The sequence below is a fragment of the Corvus kubaryi genome, unplaced genomic scaffold (genome assembly GCF_017639235.1).
Source record: "Corvus kubaryi isolate FWS band 111438036 unplaced genomic scaffold, C.kubaryi_AGA036_p1.0 37394, whole genome shotgun sequence".
Lineage (NCBI taxonomy): Eukaryota > Metazoa > Chordata > Aves > Passeriformes > Corvidae > Corvus > Corvus kubaryi.
The window spans coordinates 15,491,249-15,508,627 of NW_024581133.1; the positions used below are offsets into that span (position 1 = coordinate 15,491,249).

General features: G+C 39.2%; 1 protein-coding gene across 1 annotated transcript in view; it reads right to left on the minus strand.

The window, feature by feature from the left end:
- The window catches only part of OTUD7A (OTU deubiquitinase 7A), a 128,868-nt gene extending 115,519 nt beyond the window's left edge, over positions 1-13,349 (minus strand). Inside the window, exon 1 of the mRNA XM_042039166.1 lies at positions 13,277-13,349. The gene's annotated coding sequence lies outside the window, so the exon portion shown is untranslated. The remainder of the gene's footprint in view (positions 1-13,276) is intronic.
- Positions 13,350-17,379: the final 4,030 nt, after the last annotated feature.

The window sequence follows — 17,379 nt, forward strand, 5'->3', positions numbered from 1 at the left end:
GGGAAGCACTGCAGCACCATGGCAGAGCAGAAGAACCCGAGTATGCTCTGTATGATGCATGTAGGTCAGTGGAGCATGGAAGAGGATGGGATTTCTGAAAGAGCCTTCTAAGGAACAGCTGAGGAACAGCATAGAAACCTGTCCCACTGCAGGTTTGTGACAACATTAGAGACTGATAATTCCTAATGTATGTGCACTCAATAGCAATGAAATATCTCAGTCTCATATCACATGAACAGTAGTGATTTTTACAGGAACGATAAAAACAAGAGGATAGAAAAAACCAGTATTATAAATACAGTGGAAAATTTTCCATACCTACAGAGAAATAAACGAGTTAATTACCAACCATCCCGCTCAGAAATTCATCTACTGCAATAGCAGGTTTGCTCTTCTTCCCATCACAGTTAAACAAGTGTTGGTAACCTAAGAAGTGCAAAATTAGGTGTACATAGAGCTAGTTTTGCAACTATTAGCTCGAAATCCAGAACCAGGGCAGAGTACTACACATTTCAAGACCAGCTTGTAAAGGAATGTTTCGTGCTTTACCCCACAAAAGGCAATCAAAGGTAGCGACTCAAAACCACAGAAGAGAGTATTACTCAGGTAAAAGATGTTGTAAAACCACTCTTCAATGGTAACCAGTCCCCAAATCAGCATTTATGTTCCTGCTCAGTTCTTTCCCCAGTATAGAACAGAAAATAAAAATCATCACTCCCCTGCTCCTCCCAGACATAAAAAAAAAAAAAAAATTTACAAAAAAAAAAATTACAAACAAATGACAGTACTAACAGGCAGTTAATAGACCAGTACTTAGTTGCTAACAGCTCCTTGATTACAAGTCTGTGTTTACCCTTTCGCTCAGCACAGGGCTATTACTCATCCCTGGAGAGGAAAGGAAGGTTTTATGGACAGACACAGCAAGCAGGAAGTTCTTTATATCAAAGGAGACAAACCTGTTTCTTAAAAAACCCTGATGTGCATCTCAAAACACAGAAGGGCAGGATGCTTTCTAAGGCCAATCATTACTGTGGGGTTTACTCTAGGCTGAAAATGACTCACCTATCCACTTCTCCGGTGAAGTTCAGAAACTGGTCAGTAAGAGGGAAAATCCTCAGTCTTTACTGCTGCTCTTACATTTCTCAGTTCTTATTCCCTTCTCCTCAAGCAAGAACAGGTCATATGCTGACTAAAAGCAACCCCAGAATACATTTGAGCTAAAGATTCTACAACATTGGCCCCATCCCCTATGTCAGGCCAGTTTCCCACACTGTCCAATGCTACCAAATCCAGCAGAACTCAGCCCACATACATAGACTACGAAAAGTGGGAAGCTTCTACCAACAAAATTTACTGGAAGTGTTACCTACAAAAAAAATCTCAGGAAAAAAATTCCAGCTTTGGCTGAGAGTACAAAAGACCTAATTAAATAGCTGCTTTTTTTTCCCCTTCTCTCCAGGAAAAGAGCTGAGTTAGGTCCCATCAGAGGTTTGCTGATAGGATGTTTAATGATAACACCATAGAACTCATCTAGTTTGCTCCTACACATAATGCAGACATTCTTAACTAAGAGAGGGTCTGTGAATCTGAGATAAGATTTTATCCTCTGAAGCCCCTGATGAAATGAGTTTTCAACAGTTTGTGCTGATTTTGAGTTGTGGGTTTTTCAATTTGAAGGGAGCACAGAGCACACTGTACGGCTGGAGTTTACCTCAGGACACTTAGCTATGACTCATCACAGTAATTTCGTGACACTACTGAGTGAACAAGCACTCCCTGGGCAGATGGGTGGATGCCACACGTCAGTCCAGGATTTAATGACAGGAGGAATCCCTGGGCAGATGGGTGGACACCTTACGTCAGTCCAGGGTTTAATGACAGGAGGAGAAGCACACATGCAGCAGTTTCAGGGTTTGCAATGTGCAGAACTTTGCCAAGCACACGTTCAGGAGGCTGGATGCTTCCTAGAGACACTGCTCTCAGAGCCAGAGGCTTTACTTGCACGTGCACATTTGATATGTGAGATACTCCCAAACGTGCCACAGCCCAGGCTCCAGCTCCAATCAGGATGCTCAAGCAGAATGAAAATCTGGACAAGAGAAAAAAGTCTTCACATTTCACTGTTCTAATTTCTGTGAGAAACTCAGGATGTATTCAGGGTGTTCGAGAATCAGAAGGAAAGGAAAAGGCAGAAGGACTGTTACGTATCCAAGTTTCTCTCCTGCTGCAGTTCAGCTTAAGCTGAAAGACTACATCTGATCTTCCCACAGCAGCCACTAGGAACAGTCCTGTGCCAAAACCAAAACTCATCTCTCCGCTGATGGGACATAAGAAAACCAAGTAACACACGAGAAAAAACAAATAAAAAGAGATATAATGAAAAATTAACTTTATAAAAGATGTCATTCAAGATGGATTGCCCTCAGACGCAAGGTAGGACCTTAGAGACATGAGTGGCAATTGTATGTGTGACTAAGTACAAGAGGCACATGGATAGGGCTGATACTGACTGTGGGGAAGTCAACAGCAAAAGCCTCATACAATACAAGGTTAAGTTCTCAAATGAATAGGATCCTTGTACATATAAAATTCAGGGATCTTTAGTTATTACAGAAAAGCATACTTTGCCCCTCTACAGATTTTCATGAAAATGCTTCTTGCAGAATTCAAGAGGGTTTTCTCAGAGACCTCCTGATTTACACTTCTCTAATAGATGACACTTCCATGGAAGGTAACTGGACAGGCATTATTTTTGGTGATTTAAATCTGTCAACATCTGTTAAGACTGACTTCATTTAAAATAAAGCTTTATTTGGGCAAATACATTTTTGCCATCAACTAGAATTTTTTCACATAACTGCAGCCAGAACTTGCACTGACAAGCCTGAAGATTTTATAATTAAACCAAAATATGTATACACACAGGTAGAACAAAGATAGCAGAATGACAGCAGAGTTTGTTTTGTGTTTTTGTTTGGGTTTTTTTCCCCTCCATTGCCATGCAGGGATGTTACTTTCTGACACACATACACAGCAATGCACAGCTGTTCTCCATGAGCCTGGATTCTACAGCTGAATATGCTCAAAATGATCTTGGGTAGCAAAAGTCTTTTTTTTTTTTTTCCCCCCCATACTAAATTCTATAAGCCAAAATAAAACAAGACAACCAGTTTGCTCTGTCAACATCTGTGGTGGACACAGTCCACCATGCTCTATTTCACACAGTGTGATTGTTTGTATCACCTCCAGACTATCCTGGAAATAAGCCAAAAGTAATTTTTGTTGCTCACTCCATTATTTTCTGTAGTCCACAATAAAATATGATGAGACTCATTTTCACCCATTTTAAATAGAGAGGAATTACTATCAACAAACATTAAACATGTCACATTACACATATGTTGGTTTGCCCCTGCATGTGGTGCAAGTGTATCACTGTAGTGTACACAGCTCCAGAGGTGTAGGCTGTAGCTGTCCACAGGGACACAATTATTTTCCACAGATCATTATTCTGCTACAGTTAACGTACAACAGAATAGAATGAAATCAGCTTGCTGTTGAGTTTGCCTTTCCTGATTTTGGCTTTTCTGTTTCTGAGACTGCTACTGTTACTCCTCTGAGATTTAACGGCACAGTGCTCACAGCCTGGAGAGCAGAAAGCACATGGCACAGGACGAACAACTAAACACACTTCACACATTATTCTAGTAGATGGATCAGAGGCACTCTCACCTTGCTTTTAACAAAGAAACATAAACCAGTGGGGCTTATAGCTAGTTTTTAACCACAATGTATCTTACATACCAAGTGGGAACCCTGCAGGAAGACTGAAATCAGCCCATTAGACACGCCACTACCTTCAACAAGACTTTTATTTCTGAACCAGCATTCTTTCTTTTCCTGCACTCAGCAAAAACATTAAGCCTTTTTTGTAAGGAAAAAAAAATAGCCTTTAAAATTATAATATTCTCTAATTCTCACAGATGTCTGCAGAAAGTGTTCCAGTGGCCTTTGGGACTGAGAAATTTGACCTACAGTTACAGGTTGTTTTTTTTACTTTGATCCAAAGTGCCTCAAATGGTCTAATTAAACCTATCCAGTAAGCGTCATAAGGGCTGTCTCTTGCTCTGTTGCACCTCAGAGGAATAAAGAAAGCATGAACATCGTCTTCTACAAAAGGCATGCAAGCACTCTGTTCCACACACTGGACAGGAACCTTCTATATTTCATTGCTTTGGTGCTGACAGTTAAGTGCAAACTACTTAAAATTGTAACTGAAATCTCTTAAGATTACTGAGGTTAAGAACACCAGAACATCCAAAGAAAAAAATTACTTTGATCCATTTTGTCTATATTTTGATGTTTATAGAAGTAGCAATGAAAATACCATTAATATACATTTAACAGACTTGGAATAGCTATTCCCCTAAATAAGAGAAAGTTATTTGGCTTGGGTGAGCCATCTCTGTTACAATGATAGTCCTTAACCCTTCCTACTCAAACACTCCCTAGAGTTGATTCATATTGATTCTCCATTCTCCTGCCTCTAAAAAACATTCAAAAAAATCACACAATTAAAAACCTAACTGGACATAAATATAAATAACTGCTTCAATCATCCTTAGTCCCTTTTACTCATGTCAGCTCACAGATAATGTTCTAGAAGTCATAGAAAAATTTAGGTTCAAAGGAAGGTAGTCCAGCTTGCTGATCAAAGACTAATGTTAAAATTACCATAACACATCATCATTTTACAGTAAAATTACCAGGCAACTAAAGCATGTGCTTTCACCCAGGCTTTTTATTTCTTGCACAAAATCATGAAATTAGAAATTTTCATTGGTAGTAATTCCTATGAAGTTTATAAGGTAACTTCAGGCGCGGGCAAAGGGCTTATATACTACTCCCTTCCTTCCCGATCCAAAATACTCCCCAATGGTAGCTGTGTGTTCTGACTTGGGTGGCCTCACCTCGAGTCCTGTGAGCAGTTTTGGGTGCCACAGTATAAGAAAGACATTAAGCTATTCGAGCCTGTCCAAAGGAGGCTGTGAAGATGGTGAAAGGTCTGAAGAGGCCGTGTGAGGAGTGGCTGAGGGCCCTTGGCCTGTTTGGCCTGGAGGAGACGGAGGGGAGCCCTCACTACAGGTACAACTTCCTTGTGAGGGGAAGCGGAGGGGCAGGCCCTGATCTCTGCTCTGTGGTGACCAGGACAGGGCCTGAGGGAAGGGCCTGAAGTTGTGTCAGGGGAGGTTTAGGTTGGATATTAGGGAAAGGTTCTTCCCCCAGAGGGTGCTTGGGCACTGGAACAGGCTCCCCAGGGCAGTGGTTACAGCACCAGCCTGAGTCCAACGCTCTCAGGCACAGGGTGGGATTGTTGGGGTGCCCTGTGCAGGGCCGGGAGCTGAACTTCAGTGATCCTTGCGAGTCCCTTCCAACTCAGGATATTCTGTGATTATATAAACTGACACACTTTCAGGAATGCTGTGATCAAGATAGAATCAAACCCAGATATTATTTACAAGAGGAGTGGTTTAAGACAGGCATCCAAGGGAATGTATTCTCAAGAAAGAGAGGCTTAAAGAATATATTCTTTGAGATGGGAAATAGAGCTATGAGCTTTCTCTATTCTGAAAATACATTCAGGATTAAAACATCAAAAGCTTTTTCAAAACCACATTTTAAATTTAGTTAAAGCAGTGGTTAAATCTTGACTAGACTTAGTTCTCTAGAATTTAATGATACTAAGAAGACAAAATTGAAATGGCTGTAAAACAATCATCAGATGACTGTGAAGGTCAATAGTACATGTCACTCTCACTTTTCATGGATATTATGTAACTCATCTGAAATTCTACTCTTAAAGCAAAAAATGTTTTATAAAATGTTCTTCCTCCTCCTCTCTGACAGCTAGAAAAAGAGCAAGGGAGAAATCAGATTTGCATGGAATTAATTCTGACTCATTAAATGAAACTTTTTAAGAGTCAGTGAAACAGTATTCACCTATTACAGCTCATCATCTCAAAAAAATTCAGCCTCCCAGGTAAGGCAGCTGCGCAGTTTCTCAAAAACCTCCCTCTGCACTCACTCCAGCTCACACATTTTATAAGCCTTCATTCAGGGCAAAGCATTAGGAAGCAACAGTATTTCATAGCAATCTGTTTCCTACTATCTGCATCACATTTCTCAGTACAACATGAATTTACTTGTCTTAATGAGGAATGAACTTTTCATGAGTCAAACAACCTTCCTCACAATTATCAAGCAAAACAGAATCATCAGCTAGTTTAGTACCACAGATGAATTTGGGAAGAGAAAACAGATGCACTAATTATCTCTAGCAGATCCCCTGTGAGCTTCCTATGGGCCACTTCCATTTGCTGTGTATCTCATGCCCATAAACCAGAAGCAGTGTGATATCCCTACAGGGAGTTTGTTCTCTGCAGTAAATCACGAAGGAGTAAAATTTAGATAATAGTTCCTTTCATCACTATTCCAATCTGAAATAGATCCTAATAATGAATTAATTCCAGCAATTTATGGTGTTTTTATATTTTTAGACACAACTTTCTAGTGAGATATTCAAATTGTGGAAAGACAAACAGTTACTTCAGCAGACCTACCTTTGCACTGTGTGCAAAAAGCCCCTACATATCACACTGAGGTGAGCATTAGGCTTTAACAACCTGAAATTTCCTTCTTTTTTGCTGTGGTGAAGGTAGGAATAGAAAAGAAACCTCATCCATCTACATATGTATACACAGCACACAGTAAACCTACCATTAAACCAAGGGCACTCATTTTGCAAGAACTGTACAGAAGCCAAAGTCCAGGTGCAAAAAGAACAATTTCAATATATATATCCACGTGACTCAGTGATCTTAAAAAGTCAATATAACACATTTATCCTAATCCTTGTTATCAGCAAGGGTGGCCATGTCTTCGTGTTTAAACTAAAGAAAAATAGGAGAAATCATAAAGCTACCTCATCAAAATGAGGTTTGAGTTTTAAAGTGGATAATTAGACCCATATATATAACCATTAGAGAGACAGAACTCTGCCAATACCAGGCAGTTCAGATCAGATTTCAAAGCAACTGCTTCAAGGTAAATTTTGTTGTAAGTATCAACAAGAGGAAAGATATACAATAGCACAAAACCCCTTGTAAACATTCTAGAAAAAAATATGTATTCACTTGAAGCCCAAGGAATTGAACTGCCTGGAATTAATTTTAAATGCATCAGACTTCCCCCCATCCCTTTTCTATTTCTTAACTGCAAATTAAAATGAAAATAAAAAGAAAATACAGCCTTCAGATGTGTATGGGCAGCTCTGCTTTGGACAAGTAGCACTTCATGGTCACTTCAGCCTCTTTACTGAGATATTAATACAAACAAATAGCAAATTTCCAGACAGTAAATTGCTTTTATTTCCACTTACCTCATCAGCAAGAGCAGAGCTCTCTACTCTTCCTAGAAGACAAGCGTTTTCTGCTGTTTATGTTGCTCTTTTTGCCCTTGGAGTGGGGACCACGCAGGTCTCTTGACCTGAGAACCCTTTGTTGGCTGGGTCTTTGCAATGACCTGAATTTAGCACTGCCAGGTTCTTTTCCTTGCTCTTCACCATTACGACTCCAACCCAACCTTACCAGACATGCAGTCTGATCAGTCTCAATCTAGTAGGTCAGAGATTTACTGTCACCTACTGAATAAATACAAAATTGTTAAATCTTCAATTCTGTGATTAAGTAATCCTGCCTTTGCAGGCCTTCTTTAAGGTCTCTAGTCAATACTTTTGAAGCAGCAATCTTCAAACTCCTTTTTCCTATAATTTTCTAGGGTGTACTGTGAGGCACCTCACAGAAACGGAGTATTTCAGCCCACAGAGTGTCAAAGGTATTTCCCAGCGGCAATTCCCACAGGCAAATGCAAGGTGCTTCCTCTCCCATGGGCTGCAGTGCTGGGTTTGTGCTGACTGCCACCAGCCCTGTCTGCGCTCAGTGAAGAGGAAAGTCATTCAGAAGGACTTCACTGATGTGACCTGAAGTAAAGCTCTAACTGGGGAGGGTCTCACTGTAAGAACTGCCTTGACCAGGACCATAACCATAACAAATAGGCACTTCTGAAGGGAACAGAGGCCATTTTGTAGGGCTGTGCAATGGGAGGAAACTACTGGGCCATAAAGGGAACACTTCCACCTGCTTCTGCATAAGAAAACACCAAAAAGGAACAGACTCTTCCATTTATCCTGCGCTTTCTCTCAATATTATGTGGGCTAAGATTCAGCCCCCTGAAGCAACACCATCCAGGACATTTCATGTTCAGCAAGGACAACTACTAGAGCTCTGAGAATGATTTATCAGAGCTACAGCTCTCTGCCAGGATTAAAGACTTCCGTGAAGCAGAAGAAAGAAAGAACGAACAACGGTGTTCTGTCAGTTTGGATTGCTCCAGGCACATGCTGCTCTGTAACAAGCCAGGAAAAGTCCTGTGTCATCTCGAAGGATGGCTCAGCTGAAAACACTGTGAGGGAACCCAACAGCAGCAAATACAAAGTAAACAAGCCACTGGTATTGAAGAAAAGTATTTTAAAAGGTAAGTGGCTCGTGACTATTATACAGACCTTTCTGGGATACTATGCTAGCTGCTTAATCACGTTTTGCAAGAGAATAACAAACAACTGGCAAGAAACACTGTATTTGAAGAAAAGAAGATGGAAGAGAGAACTTTATCCAAACCAAGTTAGTAAAATGGTATTTTCCTTATTTCATGTGAAAAGCCTGTGTTACAACTTCTAAGTCAGACTAAAGTGTTATATGAACTTTAACTCAATCTGGCACAAACCATGACAGAATATCTACATTTTTTAATAAATTTTCCTTTTTTTAAAGTAGCTTGAAGTTGCAAAAAACTAAAAAATTAGCACAAGCTTTAGAGTCAATTATTTCAACATTGGGGGAGTGGGAGGAGGAATAAATACATTCCTCAACTTTAAAAGTTTACAGGTTTGCCAGTCTTATTTCACACACAGAGAATTCTAGTTCTAATTATGTTGCTTATAAATGGATAGTTGCTTATTTAAAAGTACTTTCAGATTATGACTGCATGAATCTCAACTATAGCACAGTCTTCTTGTATAAACACCAGTCCTGTTTCTCACTTAGGAACTTTCTTCTCAAAATTATACTTTATTACTTAAGTGAAAGGTATAAAAATGTGACAAAATGTAAAACACTATTGGGAAGTGGCTGGAGAACAGTTGCTTTGCTCTGTATCTTCTACCTTCAGAATGGAAATGTGAAGCAAAGAAAGATTGACTCATAGTAGCAGTTAATGAATATATAAGTAGGCTGCAATTAATTAAGCAGATATGTTGCTTTTCAAAACTTCCCTTCTGTATTACAGTCTTCCTTTTTATCTCATTTTGCTCAGTCCAACTCTTCTGACAGCTATTGACAGCAATAGCCAAAAATACCGCAGGTTTTCCTGCAGAAACCCTACCAATAGTGACTGCTAAATCCAGTGGTGCATGTCAATTTGATGACTCATGCCTCTTATTTCATTTTAATCTCCTTTCCTTTCATGTTGATGAACTGAAGTTTTACAGTTTCATTACAGCCTTCTCCCCTGGCTCTTCCATATACCTAAGACTAAGTAGGACAAGTAGAAAAGCCCCCACTGGCTGTCACTGGCAGCGTTTGTGCTGTTGTGATAGCAGGTTTTAACAATTTATGGTATCTCTAAAGCTTCAACAAAAGGAACAGAGACAGGAACAACTCTCAGTAATGCCACTCTGCTTGCCACAGAGTAGTAGGGTTTAGAAGGAATTATCCTGTTTTCTCTTTCCTCTTGCTTTGTTCCCTACAATGCTGAAGTCTGTAGAAATGAGAAGAATAGTCACATTCACATTTTGAGTCGTGCACTAAACAGAAGCAAAACACATTCAAATCCAAGACTGATGTGCTTGATATTTGTGGTATTTTTACTTTCCTGCTCAAACAGAATAACTGCACTTGTGGCTATGATTAAGGCTGTTCTGTCATTTATTCAAGATGACTATACCAGATTATTTTTTCATTAATCATTTAAAGGTTATACCAGTTTATCTTGCCATGTGTTTTGGCAGAGACTGGAACTCAGCTGGGACAGGTATTTCTATTACACATTTCTATTAAGCATCTGTGGCTGTCTCTGACAGATTAAACACAGCGATATGGACTCCTGTGTGCAAGCAGGCCTCCGAAATACACTGTATTCTTAAAGAGAGAACCCACCCAACCAACCAAAAAAGTAAACCCTAGAGTAAAAAAGTACCTAGAAATTATGGTACTTCTTTCAGGACTAGTAGTCCTAAATCAACTCCTACGCACAGCTATAATTTAAGAAGTGGTGGGATCTAAAAATTTACTCTCATGCTGATTGATATCCTTTGACATTTGTGAACTTACACCTACAAATGGGCAAAGCTACAACTGTAACATGAACACAGTTCTCATTCATCCAAAGAAATGTGAGAGGGTAAAACTGAGTCTATGACATATTAGAGTATGGTATGTGTTTTCCAAAGCAAACCAAAGCTGGTCTAGGCACTTTGACATTTATGAATTTATACTTCCCACTCTCAGTCCTTACTCAATGATCTAGATCATACAGCCACCCACAGTAAGCAAGTCATGGGTGAATGGGTGAATGTGAGAGAGAAGAGCATTTCTTCACAGAAAATTGAAGTATTTGGTTTTGTAAAATATTATTTACAATACAGTTAGTGTCTGACAACCAAATTAATTCCAGTTTTGCTTTTTTACTATGCTGCAGTGAAAAACAACTTAAACTCTGAAAATGTCAGGTAATTGTCAAGCTATATTTAACTACCACATTTCACTTATAAGGAAACATCAATTTGAATAAACAGATGGTGTTGCTATGGGGTTGCCATCACAAGCAGAAGCGCACATTTAACTCTGAAAATGGCAGAAATAAAGGACAAGAAAATGATATACAATGCTGGGCACTTCTGGAAGCAAAACCATGGTTATAGTAAATCTTTGTTTGCTTCATTCCTGTACTCAATAACATAGTTTTACTGTTAGGATCACTTGATTCCTAAAAACTATATAAGAATTCATAATATTAAAAATATTAATCCTCAAATAATATCAGGAGTATTTGCAATCCTAGCTTCCCTTGCTCCCTCCCCTGAAGTCCCTGGGAAAGAGAATGTACAATTTTGGTTACTTCCTCAAACCATTTATGTAGCTGGGAATCTATTGAAAATAGATTGTCATGTTATTTCAGGAACAAGGATGCCACTAACCAGCTAATGGATTTAGTCAACGTTATTTAAGTGTTGGAATAAAGATTTTAAAAATAATAAATAAAATAATGAAATGGGCAGAGTATTCCAGTTCATCAAAAAAAAATGCAAGTAAAAGGACTGTTTAGGTATCTGTGATACCAGACATTACTTGTATAAGGAGTTGAACTTTACTAAAACTAGACATCATGTTAGGAGAGAGGCACCGTCTTATTTTCAAGAACTGCTTCAAAACTACAACAGCTAGAAATTTTTCTAGACTACAACAGGATTTTCATCTGTTTAAACACTCAAATAACATTAAACTAAATAATTTAAACATCCAAATAATTTAAACATTCAAATTCCAAATTAGTACCAAGAGGAATGAAAAGGGAAGCATGGACAATTTTATCAGCTGCTTATGTAAGTTAATCATTGCTCAAGAACACTGAAGATAATTTTGACACTCTACGTGTGGATTACTTTGAGATTTAGAAAGTGGTTGGTTCTTAGATTTCACTTTGACCTTGTTTGTATTTCATTGAAATAAACACAATAAAATAACAGGTATAACCAAGCAGTTCAGCAATATATAAAAGAGCATTTCCACAAACTAATTCTGATATGTGGAAGGGACTGTGATTATTATTTACTTCAGAATTTCTCAATGTACTAACACAAGGATGAACCTGCAGGAAAAGTCTTAAGCTCCCTTGAAAACCTTACCACCAACATGCTGCTGCACTACTGTCTAGGAAAGACTAAAATATGGCAAACAGGAAAATTCCATTACTGACACAATGTCTTCTTCATATTTCAGTGTCAGAATCTTAGTGAAATTTAAGATGAATTATAGCATTTTATGTACAACAACAAACAAGTCAACAGGAGTATGGAATTACTGAGCAAAATGAGAGCACAAAAGAAAACTGTAACAAATTAAACTGAATTTTAAAAAGACCATCAAAATATTGATGGGAACCACCTTTAAAGTGTGATACAGTAAAATCAGAATGTGAAAGGTCATGTATTACGTTGGACAGAAGTAAAGATGCTTTCTTTGTTAACAACAAATGTATAAAGTGAGAAAACTTACCTCTCTCCCTATAGATACCACACAAATCACTACTCAAAAACTTAAATTCTGGGTTTGTTCAGGAGCAGAAGTTTCTATTCATTAAAACCAGAAAAGTTTCTTTCTGCACTTACTAACCATCCAGCTCTAATGGTAAAGATGATGAGACATATTTCTTTCACTATCAAGTATCATAGCCTTGGGAACAGCCATTTCCACTTCCAAGGGTATTTCCTTTCTACGGTACAGCTGTTAGATTCACACTACCTGTTAACTTGAGAGAGAAGGTATCATAACAAACTATTCCAATTCACAGCTAGAAAGGACCTGGCTCAGTCCTTAGTCTGTCTAAGGACTCTGGGTGGAACAAACCTCCAAACCAAGTTGCCCATCAAGTTTGTTTTCCTATCTCCTTTCACACTGTTTTGTAGATTTATGAGCTGCCTTGTAGCCTCCTTCCTTCAAACTGAGATGTAATGCACTTTATTTGCATTACACCTGGCAGCAATTACAAAGCTTTTATATTTAAATGATAATTAAAAGAGCGTGGGCATAATTAGCTGCATGTAAGTAGAATCTTCTTGCCAGATACAAAGCCAGTACTCTCTATGCAGAAGTACTCTTACAGCATCTTTTAAAGCCATAGGTATTACAATGGAGATCAAGCAGCACAATCACCAATTTCAGTGAGATCATTGTGCCCAGGATGCAGATATCTTTCCAACATGCTCCAGATCATTACCATTAACCAGAGATTAGCATCCATGACATTTTATACAAAAAATTAAGCATGCATACAGCTTCAGTCTACCTGCAAAAAACAAAGCCATTATAAATAATCTGAATTACATGTTAGATCTGTGATAATGGATTGTAAATAACAAGTTATTGTAATGGTTATAAACTACCTTAGAGCATTCAGCCAGGAGGTGGTTTGTGAAGTTTTTATAATTCTTACAGCAAAGAAAGAAGCAGCACCCTAGAAAAAGCAGCTTAACTTCAGACGCCAAGTTAATGAATGCATGCAAATTGAGATTCCTCCCCACTCCTCTCAGAGGCAACACTTCCTGCTCTTGCAATTTTATCATGACTCTCGCTATTTTTAGTGCTTTGCTTAGAGTCTCTGCTACTGGAATCACGTCTGAGACTCAGCATTAATTTTAAAAGAAAATATTCCCACTCCCCTGCATCCTGAGAAAAGCTTGGAAGTGTGAAACGAGTGCAGCCTACAGGCTAAAAATCTAGAAAAAATACAAGAAATTCAGGGTGGGTTTTGTTTTGTTTTTAAAAAATCTCACAATATCTAAGCTGAATTCCCTGAGCAGCAGAAGCTAGATAATGCATTGACTCCTTATGGCTGACTGTTCCTTGGAATCTCTCCAGAGCAGATGCAAGGCACATCAGCAGTTTTACATGGAAAAAATAAGCAATGCCACTGTCACTGCTCTTTCTATGCAGTGGATATTCTTACTCTTCAGAATACCAATACAGCTTCTCTTAAAAGTCATACTTTTAAAAAGAACATTTGACCTTTCAAACGAAGAATAAATATTATTTTGTGCACAAACTGTTCTTTTTTTCTCTTCTCTGAAAGCTAACTCTTCTGCAACTAAGAATATTTTACTTAAGAAGATAAAATCAAGAGTTATGTTATCTGCAAGAAATATTTAAACACGTGTTAAGGAGGAATATAACATCAGTCGTCCTTAGGGGAAAGATGTTGCTTTTATATTCGCCTTAACACAGCTACATGCTTTTAATTATACATGCAGCTGGAATTTGAAATAGGAAGTTAAATAGATTATCTGCTTTTATCTTATATGATTGAGAGGCTTTTTTAAAAAGGTACCACTAGATGGCGCAAGAGTTTAAATAATTCATAAACCCACAGCCCGTCCCCTGCCTCTTCCCCGCCCCAGCACCAGAAGACAACTCAGCGCTGCCAAGTAAACTGAGCTTCTGTGATTTGTACGTGGCAAAATTGCTGACGTTGGCCCTAGAGGCAATAACTCGCTCCCTTCTTTGGTATTTCTTTCAAAGAGGAGGAAATATTTGGTTATCTGAGGGAAAACTGGCAATGAAATGGCTGTGACCTCCCTAAGGCTCTGGGACTTGGGAGCTCCAGGAGGAGGGAAGAGACCAACCACTGCAGATCAGGGTGGACAGAATGCTGTTCTTGATCTTGAGAAAAGGCAAATTCAGCTCCCTCCTCTGCTGGACAGACTAACTCAGCAAACCCAAAAAACAAGACTCAACCTCATTGCACCTTAGCTCTCATCTGGAAATAAAGCTCATGGCATGTTTGTAAGCATTTTCAACCTCAGAGAGATGCTGAAAGGAAAAATACGTTTAAAAATTATGCCATGTTCCAAAACTGTGAAGTATTTTAGTACATGTATGATGCCCATACTGGCGATGAAGTATGACTGGATTTTTATTTTAACTAATTTTGGTTAAGCATTTGACAAGAGTACCAGGAACCATTCATTATGAATTAAACTGATAAAGCAAAATATCTTCTCTAGTTCTAGATGGAAGACCTGAGCTTATTTTGTTCACAACCAGCAGAACTAGAAGCCTAATATGTGTGTTATTCCAAGAAACATTTTTTAATGGTAATCAGTAATGAGATTATAACCAAAGTTTTGCATAATATGTATTGAAGCCTATTAGAATAAGGAAAGTGTTGGGTAGGTAGCATTAGGAGTAAGTCATATAGAAAAAGTAAATTTTCTATCAGCCAGTAGACGTCAAAGAGACTATTTAATTATTCACGTATGTGAGATAGCACCTGGGAAGCACACGCCTTCATTTCACAGGAAAGAAACCTCCACCCAGCCACAGCTACCCACCACACAAACCTTAAAAAACCTCCAAAAACAAACAAAGATAAACCTGCTGAGTAACACACACCTACAGGGAGCTTGTGACTAATACGTTAATAACTAAGACCTGAAAACCAAGGTAACTGAAGATAACTGAAGATTCTTCTCACTCTGGATGCATTCATGGGTTAGAATTTCCCCAGGAGATGGCAGGACTTGCGGCTTTCATTATAGGAAAGAACATTTCTTGGATATATATTATACATTTAGCTCTCAAGCCTTTTACTATTTAAAAAAAACCCCAAAAAAACACATAATCAGTCACCAAGTCTGTAACTCTTTGCCAGACTGGCAAAGAGAAATGGAACTGACAGTGTCAGATAGGTATGACAGGATTTATTAGGAATCAAACTGCCCAAAAGGGATACCAAGTGTGCCCTTTTCCCCTTGCACTGCACTGAGCAAAATTGTGTACTTAATATGTCAACAATATAAAAACAAACATGAACACAGCTGTTGAGACAGAATGAAGTCCTACAATAATCCAGTAATAGCCTGATTACTCATAACAGAAAATGAAGACCAATAATTCAATTACAGTTAATTTTTTCTCATACACCATATAAATACTTTGTACAATGGAGTAAGGCAGCTATATAGTTACTAAATAGCTTCAACAGTGATGTAGCCTCTTTCGGTTGATACTATTCCCATGGGAAGTAGAAGAAAATCTTTTTACTTGAGGATGAGCAGAAACCACAAATCAATATTGAGGGCACGTGTGCACTACAAGGCCTTTCCCAGCACAGCGTGTGGTCTGTGGCACTGTGAAAGGCCTGTATCACCACATCAGAAGAGCTGCTGGCCTGTACTGAGAGCAGTTCATCCCAAAATGAACTATTATGTCACCTCCTTAAGTACCATAGGGAGACCTGACCTAACCACATACTTACATGCTGGCAAAATTATGTTTACACGTTTGCTAAGACATGTATTTTGCCAGGCCAAACCTAAACTTAAATCCCCAAAAAATGCAACTACCCACTATGGTTATTGAAGTGCCACCCTCAATATCTTCATCCCAAAGGACTGCTTAGGGCACCTCCCCAGCTCAGCACACTTCACTTTCTCCAAGGTTCACATCGAAACTGGATGAGAATCGTGTTTGCTCACTTCCTTTTTCTCTCCTAACAAAGCTCTTCCACTTGGCTGCAAATTTGGCCTCCATCCTCTTTGTTTTAATGCTGCTGCACACATGGCAATAAATTCCCACTGCAGACAGGGCCACTACACAGAGTAGGGGACAGGTTGAAGAGAACCAAGAAACAGGGGCCTCCAGACCACTCTGAATCCCAGCATCAGCTAAGTCCAAAATCTGCTGTAGGAAAGTCACCTTGGTTGCCCTGTAAGCATGACTGCTGGCAGCTCTTTTCTGAGGCCAGGCTATTAATTTCTTTATCGGTCTCCAAGTGACAGAATTTTACCTTCATTTCTCCACCACAGGATGATGCTTGTGGCCATTCTGGACATCAGCAGGGATACAGGTGTGACCCAGCCTTGCAACCTAAGAGAAGCCATTTCAGAAAGCATTCCGTGACTCACGCCCCAGGTCAACCGACAAGCAATTACATACAGCACATTGAGGCAAACAGAGGCCAGAGGCTGTGGCACTTGTGTTTTTCCTGGATCCTCCCATCCTGAGAACAAACACAAGACAGCAGAAAAAGAAATCTGTCAGATAAGCCACTCTTGAGAAATCTGCTGGCTAAAATGATGCTGTCACAAAAGCAAACAAGGAAACAGCAGAGAAGACACAGTTTCCATGCCAGTACGTGCTTTGCGTTACTGAAAAGAACAGTAACAAGGCCATAGAAGAAGAGGAAATGGCCTCAGGCTGCATCAGGGGAGGTTTAGACTGAGACAACCAAAAGTGTTGTCAAGCACAGAAACAGGCTGCCCAGGAAAGTGGTTGAGTCACCAACCCTGGAGATAAAAGACTAAATGTGTCCAGTAAAAGTGTAGATGTGGCACTTTAGGACATGGTTTACTGGTGGACTGAGCAGTGCTGGGCTGACAGTTGGACCTGACAGTCTAAAAGGTCTTTTCCAAGCTAAACAATTCTAGGATTCCACAATAGAGACGACATGGGGTTCTGTGGGAGGCAGAGAATTTCAAAGCATGTATTG